The sequence below is a fragment of the Bison bison genome, unplaced genomic scaffold (genome assembly GCF_000754665.1).
Source record: "Bison bison bison isolate TAMUID 2011002044 unplaced genomic scaffold, Bison_UMD1.0 scf7180017864537, whole genome shotgun sequence".
Lineage (NCBI taxonomy): Eukaryota > Metazoa > Chordata > Mammalia > Artiodactyla > Bovidae > Bison > Bison bison.
The window spans coordinates 5182446-5192442 of NW_011495085.1; positions in this window are offsets into that span (position 1 = coordinate 5182446).

Sequence of the window (9997 nt, forward strand, 5' to 3'; positions counted from 1 at the left end):
AGGTACTCTGGAATCAATATATACACCTTTAAATTTATCAAGGTACTATTGTGAGCTCTTCAATAACGTCACACAGGTGAATCCACTCCACAGTCTTCAGAATTAGCATTGCTTTTCCTCATACTAAATGCTACAGGTGCTTGATCTACCAATATCTTAAAATCTATGTATTTAGATCTCAATTGATCACAAGGAGAAGCTTAAAGGTTTTAAAAGTTCAATGCTACTTCTTGACAAAGATAATTACTACTTCACTTATCAATAGCAATGAGGTCCATATTGTTTACAAATAGGTGTGTGATTAAAATCCAAATTAATGTCTTGAGTATATGTTCTCTAGAATTGTCAGTTTTAGACCAAGTAAGCTTCAGTTCAGTTCAGTTCAGTTACTCAGTCGTGTCTGACTCTTTGCAACTACATGAATCACAGCACACCAGGCCTCCCTGTCCATCACAAACTCCCGGAGTTCACTCAGACTCACGTCCATCAAGTCAGTGATGCCATCCAGCCATCTCATCCACTGTCGTCCCCTTCTCCTCCTGCCCCCAATCCGTCTCAGCATCAGAGTCTTTTCCAATGAGTCAACTCTTCACATGAGGTGGCCAAAGTACTGGAGTTTCAGCTTTAGCATCATTCCTTCCAAAGAAATTCCAGGGCTGATTCCTTCAGAATGGACTGGTTGGTTGGATCTCCAGAACCAACAAAAACTTAAAGGAAAGATATAGTATTAATGTACTGATGCTTAGGAGGGCCAGGCAATGTGAGCGATGCTAAAATGAAATGTTGCAAAGAATAACAGAAAAAAATTAAGTTAATTCATTATCAAGCTCTGCTGCTACTGCTGCCAAGTCGCTTTAGTTGTGTCTGATTCTGTGCGACCCCATAGACGGCAGCCCACCAGGCTCCCCTGTCCCTGGGATTCTCTAGGCAAGAATACTGGAATGGGTTTATCAAGCTCTAATACTTCTTAAAAAAAACAGTTAGCATCCTTGGAAGAGTTCATTTTAAAAAGACATTAAAATGTAGTTTTAATGTCTAAAACATTGACATTAAAACAGAGAGGTGAGAATTCCTCCTCTCTGTCTCTACTCTATGCTTCCATGTAGGTTGTTTGATCTATAATGGAGTTTCTGGGGAAAACAAGTAGGCATATTCAGATGAGTCACAATCAGGGTGGCTCAGGTGGGACAAGGCATGAGACATAAGCCTAAAAAGATTTCAAACATCTTGTAATGTGTGCACTGAGTAGTTAGCAATACTCAAAATGGAGTATCCTTAAAAATATAATAGTTTTTTTTTTCTTTTTAATAACCTGAGTCCAAGTAGAAATAACACCTTAGTCCAACTAACAGGCACAATAAGTTATCAATTTACTACCTCTAAGCACTAACTGTTCTTTTGTGTTCTTGCTTTTGTGCTCTGGAGAAGGAAATGGCAACCCACTCCTGGTGAATCCCATGGGTGGAGGAGGTTGGTGGGCTGCAGTGTATGGGTCACAAAGAGTCGGACACAAGTGAGCGACTTCACTTTGTAATACCAATACTGTGCCCCAACTTTAATTTCTCCTTTGCCAGACAGTACAATAGAAGCTGTGCCAATAAAGGTCCCTGGAATGATGTTGTGAGACTATGGCAAGAGGAAAGACATGTCCTCTAGGTCTTGGGGTAGTTTTCTTCTCCAGCATGGCTGTCGCTCAGTGTGCTGGAAGCCAGTAACAATCGTCTTAGTGGTTCTCGCAGACTACTGCCACCTGAAGCATATGCACAAGTGCGTTTCTTGGCCTACATGGCAGACCATTCCTTTGGAACAGCTCTAGCCCACCTGCCCTATCCAGAACACAACTCATCCATGGACCAAGTCCAATCTATCTTGCAGTGAGTTTCTCAACCACCTAGGACACTCTTCCTATGAACCAGTTCCAACACAATTGAACCTGTATCTACAATAGCATCTGGAGAATTTGTTTACCATGTGAGCTATTCCCATGACTCAGCTTCAGACTGCCACACTTGACAGCAAGTTTATCCACCACCAGCAGCCTGCTCCTCTTGACCAGCCGTGATTCAGCACTCAGGAAGTTTCTTTCTCAACAGCCTTCTGCATCTATGCTCCTTTCCTCTCCAACAAAGTCAGAATCTTAGTTCTTGGAGGATATGGGGAATCTTTTAAGCACCTAATTTCTCCTTTATCCACTCTTCATCAGCCCCAAGATAGTGGTCACTTTCTTCATGTATCTTTACTGTATCCCTCACCATAATTATATGCCCCATTCAGTTTTCCTTTTACTAATTCATATTTATATTAAATTTTGCATGTTCAAACTTCAGATTGAAACTTGACAGACACAGGTAACATCTTCTTGGAAATTTTGGTTATGTGAATGCCTTTGACTATGGTGGATTTTTTGAGTCCAGTTGCCTTCCACCTAGGAGACACCTTGTAAATCTGAATCTGGATAACTATTGTCCTTAGTGCCGTTTTATTGTAAAATTAAAAGTTGTAATTTGGTGCAGTGGAACAGCTTAAAAACCCTAGCAGTCACCACACTGGGACACTCTGATACTTGAAAACTCATTGATTCCAAATCAAATGACTATATGACTTCTGCTATGTTTTGTTCCCTGATGATACCTTCTTAAGGAATTTGTCTCTCCTTTCTCCTCAGGACTATTTAGTCTCCCATTAGAGAAAGCTACTCCTTCACTATTAGCATTATTATAGGAGTCTTTTTCATTCCAATATTGCTGTTTTTCAAAGGATACAACATTGCTAAGTAGGATAGGAATTGTTTTAAAGTTGGAATTGTTATAACAAACCTTTCTAGAAAGCTGCTGCTGCTGCTGCTAAGTCGCTTCAGTCATGTCCGACTCTGTGCGACCCCATAGACGGCAGCCCACCAGGCTTCCCCGTCCCTGGGATTCTCCAGGCAAGAACACTGGAGTGGGTTGCCATTTCCTTCTCCAATGCATGAAAGTGAAAAATGAAAGTGAAGTCACTCAGTCATGTCCGACTCTTCACGACCCCATGGACTGCAGCCTACTAGGCTCCTCCGTCCATGGGATTTTCCAGGCAAGAGTACTGGAGTGGGGTGCCACTGCCTTCTCCTCTAGAAAGCTACTTCTGGATAAAGGATTTAAAGTGGCTATTTTAATTTCTTCCAGGGCTTCCCTGGTATCTCAGCTTGTAAAGAATCCATCTGCAATGCAGGAGACCCTGGTTTGATTCCTAAATCGGGAAGATCTACTGGAGAAGTGATAGGCTACCCATTCCAGTATTCTTGGGCTTCCCTGGTGGTTCATCTGGTAAAAAATCTGCCTGCAATGCAGGAGACCTGGGTTTGATCCCTGGGTTGGAAAGATCCCCTGGAAAAAGGAAAGGCTACGCACTCCAGTACTCTTGCCTGGACAATCCCATGGACGGAGGAGCCTGGTGGGCTGCAGTCTATGGGGCTGCACAGAGTCGGACACGACTGAAGCAACTTAGCAGCAGTAGCAGCATGTCCATGGGAGCGCAAAGAGTTGGACGTGACTGAGTGACTTTCACTTCACTTAATTCTGCTACCATCACTCCTCTATTGTATTTACCAGTTGAAATATGAGAATTAGTTAATATGAGAATAAAACTTGGCAATGCAGGAGATAATGGCTTTTCAAATATTTTATTAATTCTAGGCATCTTAATGTTTTTATGAACCCTTGCTCATCTCCAGTCCAACAAATCAACAGTTTGAGTTACAGGATTGCTAATATTACATTTTGCTTTGTGTGTAGAACTGAAATTCCCTAGATATCATTTTATAAGTACTGATTCTGCAAAATGAAGTAATTTAGGTTTCATTTGTTTTATTTTATAGGACACATAACATAATGCTGAATTTGCATCATATAGAAATATGGTGCATTTAAATGTAAAATGTCCTAAAGATGCAAATAATCTACACTATCCACTAAATTTCTTTCTCGCTAAAATAACATTCTAATTAACCTTCAAATAATTTTAAAACAGCAACTATGACTGTCAAATATTTTGCAATAATAAGCATAGTTTTATTTATAATAGAGTTTCCCACCAATTTGCCTACAGAAGAGATACTTCTGCTTTCTAGAATAAAATTAAATGGAGATGAAATGAATGCTCTGTCCACAGAGCTGCACTGGGGATGCAGATGTTAGTGTCTTATGTACAAATCTGATTAAGCATCAGCCCGTCTCAAATTACATCATTTCATCCCATGAGTAAACATGAAGACTAGCACTGACACAGCCATTTCAGAATGTCTACATTCAAAAAGCGTTTTTAAGGTCTTGGTACTATATGAGTAACATTATTTAATCCATTTAAAAATGTAGTATTATCAGCCTCATTCAAAGATGAGAAAACTGAGGTGAAGAGAGCTTACTCACTCTACCAATTTTAAACAAAAACTTGTTGACCTTGGATTTACACCCAGACACCCACACTGCTGAGTTGTATCCTTAATTCAGATTGGGTATCTGAAAAACATATTCTAGATTACTGAAAAGTCATGTATAGAAAGTCTTGTTTCACCAATAAATGTGAAAATTCTAAATACATAAGGTAAGACATAGTACATTCCATCAGCTTCTAAGGGCAATGAAATATCTGCTACTTTGCTTACAAAGAATAGCACTAGGTTAATCCACATTCATCCTGAAAACATTTTTCCCTATTTATGAATTAAATCTATCTCATATTTTGTCTTAGACAACTATTAAAATAATTCCCTGCTAAATTATAATTGTCAATAAAACTATTATTTAAAAATATTGGGTTGGTCAAAGTTTCATTCAGTTTTTTCTAAAAGATCTTCCAAAACACCCAAACTTTTTGCCAACCCAGTATCTAATTTGTCACTCCAAAAGGTCACAGCAGTTAGATGGCATTTTTAAAGGATTAATCTATTAAAATTTTTTTAAAATAACATTGCAAAAATAAGATTACCAAAGAAGAATCTTACTAACCTCATTCTGAGGTAAAGAATTTCACCTCCTTTCTCAAAATTTTAACGAACATCTATTGTACAAATTAGGTTAGAATACTGACACTGGAAATAGGAAGTTTATCCTGTGTCTTCCCCTGAATTTTTAAGCATTTTTTTTCTGTATTTTAAAAATAAATGATCACATTAAAGGGAAGATGAATCAAAACACACATACAAGTGTTTTTCTACTATTTCAATAACATTGCATGCTATTTTGCTGAAATGGTTGTTTCCAATATTCTTTTACATAATTTAATTATACAAGTAGTGTAGCTATAGTGGTTCCAATTCACTGGCCTTCAGTGCTACTTAAATGGCTTGTGTTTCAGGATCAGTGAGTAGCACTGCTAACTTCGTGCTCCTTCTGCCAAGCTGTCCATCAAAGAAAGCAGCATCTATCTCTTCAAACTCCATTCACTTCAAACTCTTCTTTTCTAGGGTCATTAAAAGAAAGAAGTAGGTTCATATCATTGATACAACAGACCATTGCTGTAAAGATATGAAATTTGTTCCACTTGTAAAAGACTGTGAGGTTACATTTTAAAGGGATTCTAATGTTAAGCCTCTATCTTTATTATAATACTATGCAAAGGCCCAAGTAATTTGAGAAATAAATTAATAATGACAATAATACCAAATTGAATATAAATTGAAATAATACCAAATTGAATGACTACTGATTTTATACATGAAGGATTAACTTTCAACATTAAAATTTGATAATTTGGTCATATAGTCAAGTCAGCATTAACTTAAGAACATGAAGAGTAATTCAGCAAAAACTGTACAGATAAATGTATGAGCTTAAACTTGGTCTTAAAAGAGCTGAGTTAAATGAACATATGTTAGATTATGTTAAAGACTAGAAGATGATATGCTATTCAGGGAGATTAGTTTATTGTAGTATCTCAAGTCAAGTTGAGGGACCACTAAATATACCTGATATATTAAAAACAAGAAAAGTGATAGGAACCATTGATATAAAATGACCCACAACATTTTCAAACATATGTACTGTACCCAAATTCTAGGAAGCTCCACATAGAAAAATTACATTTTATATTGTTGTTGTGGTTGTTCAGTAGCTAAATTTTATCTGATTCTCTGCAACCCCACGGAGTGCAGCAAGCCAGAATTTCCTGTCCTTCACTATCTCCCAGAGTTTGCTCAAATTCATGTCCACTGAGTCAAAATGATGTCATCCGACCATCTCATCCTCTGTCATCCCCTTCTCCTCCTGCCCCCAATCCCTCCCAGCATCAGAGTCTTTTCCAACGAATCAACTCTTCACATAAGGTGGCAAAATACTGGAGTTTCAGCTTTAGCATCATTTCTTCCAAAGAAATCTCAGGGCTGATCTCCTTCAGAATGGACTGGTTGGATCTCCTTGCAGTCCAAGGGACTCTCAAGAGTCTTCTCCAACACCACAGTTCAAAAGCATCAATTCTTCGGCACTCAGCTTTCTTCACAGTCCAACTCTCACATCCATACATGACTACTGGAAAAACCATAGCCTTAACTAGATGGACCTTTGTTGGCAAAGTGATGTCTCTGCTTTTGAATATGATATCTAGGTTGGTCATAAACAACACTGAAAGGTGATATTATTAACCTTATTTTGCCAGGATTGAGACTGAAGCTTTGAATTTAAATATACAGGTAATTTTGAACACAAGTATAACTGACTTCATAGTTTGTGTTGACATATTTGATGATGAGTAGCATAATTTGTCAAACACTTCTAAATGTCTCTCCTCCCAGAACACAGAGTTGCACTTTCTGAATCCCCTATAACTGAGTTGTTACCAGAGGAATGGTTGTGACCTCCATGTGAGTGAATTGAGGTCTGTCTTTTCCAGTATTTTATTTCCTTATGAGATCCTCTGAGCCACCTTCCTTTGGCCACAATGACCTCCAATGTCCCAGGTGATAGCTACCTTGTTACTCTGTGTCCCAAACAATGGACATTCAGGTGAGAAAGAGTAAACCTTCATTGTTACAAGCTGCTAAAATGTGAGGAGTGTTTATCACTTCAAAATAACTAGTCTTTTGAGTTTACTATAACCCAGATAAACAATGGGCAATAAGAACAGCAAATCCTCAAAAGAGATACAGCTAAATCCTGGTTAGGAGCTTGACCCAGAGTATTTAGCCTTTTCACTTACTTTTCTCACTTACTGGAGCCATAATACACATTTAACATCTTTTGAGTTTGCATAGTTGTGGGAGCTGAAATCTGTGTAAGCTGGCAAATGCTAGGCCAGAGGGATAAATAAAATATACATAGATAAAAAACATATAGATAAAAATACAAAGTTTTATCTAAAGTCACAGTAGGAAAAATCATGGCAAAACGTAAATGATTGAGTACTCCCTATCCCAGAGAAGGGATTCTAGTTTAAAACTTGAGATTCATCAAAAACCCCACCAAAAGCAAAATGCCAGTCTAGTCCTAATTCTGTCACTTTCATTTATCTCCCTACAGTTTATATTGCTTCTTGCTACCTATACTTAATGACGTTACTACAAGTATAAGCACAAAGTGTCATCCAATGCATTTTACTTTCTATTGCTATTTTTATTCCACTAAAAATAATGGTATAATAAATAATAAAAACTTAAAAATGTTTTAAAAATTAATTTATTTACTTTATTTGGAGGCTAATTACTTTACAATATTGTGGTTTTCAATACAAGTCTCCATCATCCTGTTCTACACCTTTCTTTGCTTTATGGTGATTAATATATGTGCATGTTTGTTGTCTATGATAGTTCATCATTACTTGTTCACCAGAATTAAAATATAATTTTCTCAAAGAAATGTTATTAGTTCAGTCCTATCCAGACAGTACTGGGGTTTGTCTCTTCTTTGGTACCCAGTGCCTCCTGTACCTTTTATAAAACACTGCACTACATTGCATGACCTTGAGTTCAACATTCTTTTTCTTCCTCCAAATCTCACTATACATTTTTATACATTTTCATATATAATGAAATCTAAAAATATTCCTTCTCTTCTCATATCTTGACTTATCATAATTGGTTTTCAGTGAAAAAGTTTTCTCCTTTTACCTACAAAGACGCATTTAAAATTGTCAAGTATTTTTTCCCCAAGCTTTCACAATTTCCCCAGTGTGTTTCTCAGTTTTACGTAGCTGTTGGTTCACTGATAATAAAAGCATATATCTCACTTTCCTTGAAATTCAAATAACTTTTAATTCACTGAAAAAGCACTGTGCTTGCATTCACAGTGCCTTTGTTCTAATATTTTTACTTCTCCAATAATTCTCCATTGTTGTCTGTAAAACCCTTCCTACATCTCAGAGTCAGTTTGTATGACTCTTCTCTGATTCCTTACTGACTGACTTTGATTACAGTCTACTCTGCCCCATTAAGCTATTATGTCAGTTGAATTATTCGTAATAATCAGCACCTTGCATAGTAGCGGTATGTTTGTATCTGAAAACCTATAAATCACAAACTTTTACAAGTTTATTATGACCTTGATGTGTACAACTTGATGTGTTTCTTATCATGGCTCTGTTTATGTAGTAAACAGTCAGCAAATATAATGTAGAATCCATAAATGAGCTACTGGAGTCACTACTGTACTGAACTACTGAATAACAACAACAACTGGAGCCAACTAGATTAATTTGAAGGGCTATTTGGATTAAATATATTAAACAGCATGAAAGAGTTAGTGCTCAAATATTCACTAATTGAGTTGTTCATACAATTGAAATTTGTTAAATTGATGTGTAATAAGCTTGGTGAAAATGACTTATCACTTGTTAAGTCCCCTGCTTATTAGGTCAGCTGCAGATTTGGCATGCTAATATGTGTATTTCCAGTGGAATCTCTCAATCTCCTAAAATTCAATTGAAGTATGTTGATAAAAATGAAGGAAGGAATCAAGGCGGTTATAAGTAGATTGTTGTTCACTTTTCAATTATATTTTCAAAATTCAAAGGCATAAATATTGATGCAAATCTTGGGATCTGACTCAGTTCAGTTCAGTCGCTCAGTTGTGTCCGACTCTTTGCGACCCCATGAATCGCAGCACGCCAGTTCAGTCGCTCAGTCGTGTCTGACTCTGCGACCCCATGAATAGCAGCATGCCAGGCCTCCCTGTCCATCACCAACTTCTGGAGTTTACTCAAACTCATCTCCATTGAGTCAGTGATACCATCCAGCCATCTCATCCTCTGTCGTCCCCTTCTCCTCCTGCCCCCAATCCCTCCCAGCATCAGGGTCTTTTCCAATGAGTCAACTCTTCGCATGAGGTGGCCAAAGTACTGGAGTTTCAGCTTCACCATCAGTCCTTCCAATGAACACCCAGGACTGATCTCCTTTAGGATGGACTGGTTGGATCTCCTTGCAGTCCAAGGGACTCTCAAGAGTCTTCTCCAACATCACAGTTCAAAAGCATCAATTCTTCAGTGCTCAGCTTTCTTCACAGTCCAACTCTCTGACTACACAATGCTGAAAATTAGCAAGAAGTGAAATATGTACTCAGTTACTCATATTGTTTATTTCTACTGAATAAACTGCTTTTGACCTCACTCATATTAAGTTGGCTGAATTGTGACATTCTACGTATAAATTAAAATTGTTTTAATACCTTTTTTTGATATAAATTTATTTATTTTAATTGGAGGCTAATTACCATATAGTATTATATTGGATTTGCCCTACATCAACATGAATCCATCATGGGTGTACACGTGTTCCCCATCTGGAAACCCGTCCCACCTCCCTCCCCATCACATTTTGGGTCATCCCAGTGCACCAGCCCCAAACATCCTGTATCATGCATTGAACCTGACTGGCAATTCGTTTCACATATGATATTATACATGTTTCAATGCCATTCTCCCAAATCATCCCACCCTCACCCTCTCCCACAGAGTCCAAAAGACTGTTCTATACATCTGTGTCTCTTTTGCTGTCTCACATATAGGGTTATCATTACCATCTTTCTAAATTCCATAT